General features: G+C 35.5%; 1 long non-coding RNA gene across 1 annotated transcript in view; it reads left to right on the top strand.

The window, feature by feature from the left end:
• The window catches only part of LOC310740874, a 729-nt gene extending 384 nt beyond the window's left edge, over window positions 1–345 (top strand). Inside the window, exon 2 of the long non-coding RNA XR_014537784.1 lies at window positions 1–345. This exon is cut by the window's left edge and continues 224 nt beyond it. This is a non-coding gene — a long non-coding RNA (uncharacterized lncRNA).
• The last annotated feature ends 1,000 nt before the right edge of the window (window positions 346–1,345 follow it).

Here is a 1,345-nt window from a genome sequence, read left to right as displayed (position 1 = left end):
ATTATCAGTGACCGTGGCAGTTTATCTTCCCACAAAGAGCAAATGAGCTGTGAATTTGCTCTCTATCTCCGCTGTGATGGCATCGTACATGTCTCCCACAGAAAACTTTTATTCTGAGCCGTCCATAGATCTGCAGTGGTGGAAAGTCGGCAAAAGTTTTCTATATTTCTGTCTCCATTTCCATATATTCAACATTATATACACACACACACACACACACACACACACACACACACACACACACACACACATCTGTAGTGCTGTGCTTTGCATGCAGATGTTTTTTTTTTTGAAGTGGTATTTTTTGCAGTTGACAAGAGCTTTTCACCAACACATAATCTACACTTAACCATTATTCCTTTCTCCTTTTCCTTGACTATTTCAAAATAATAAGAACACTTCCATCACAGTAATGTAATGTAATTCTCTGGTCTGCCATCTCCGCTTCTGACCAGCTTCTGTTCCCGCTGCTCGCACGTAAGAGTGTGCGATTCTACGTGACTACGTTCATTTTAATTCAGTATTTATTTTTTTATGCAAAATAAACTGAAAAGTAACTCGCATTACTTTAAAAAAAAAAGTAACTCAGATATTAATGTGTAAATTTATAAAGTAACGCGCTACTTTACTCGTTACACCAGAAAAGTAATATTATTACGTAACGCACGTTACTTGTAACGCGTAACCCCCTACACTATATATATATATATATATATATATATATATATATATATATATATATATATATATATATATATATATATATATATATATATATATATTTCCTTATTATTGTATTTACTTTTATTTCATCTAGGCCAAGGTTTGAACCTTGTTGTGAGCATTGAACAGAAATGATGAACCAGGATTTCTACATGGAGCATTTTGCTTCAGCTAGAATGTTAATGTGGAAAAAATCTGAATAAATATTATTATGAAATATAAAGGCCATTCAGGCTTTATGTTCTAAGAAAATAAACAGTGCCAGGGGATTGGTCCTAATCCACAAAACCCACCTAGGTTCACACAAACAGTATACAGCAAAGCAGGAAAAAAATCAGTCTTTGATTCAGTCAGTAATTGCAGTTCATCCATCTTGTTTCTAAGAAAGTGATTTATTTTCTACTTTACCCCATTTTAATGTGTGTGTGTGTGTGTGTGTGTGTGTGTGTGTGTGTGTGTGTGTGTGTGTGTGTGTGTGTGTGTGTGTGTGTGTGTGTGTATTTCCTACAGTCTCAATTACCAATGATGGCAATCTGTTCATGCACACAGGTGTTTTACCCTAAGGGAACAATCTGGAAGCAGCAGTCTGTGTGGAGAGAGGGAAAGGGAGAGAGAGAGAAAC

Source organism: Silurus aristotelis (assembly GCF_946808225.1).
Source record: "Silurus aristotelis genome assembly, chromosome: 2".
NCBI lineage: Eukaryota > Metazoa > Chordata > Actinopteri > Siluriformes > Siluridae > Silurus > Silurus aristotelis.
Note: the sequence above shows the minus strand (reverse complement) of the source record. Positions and strands in the feature narration are given on the sequence as shown.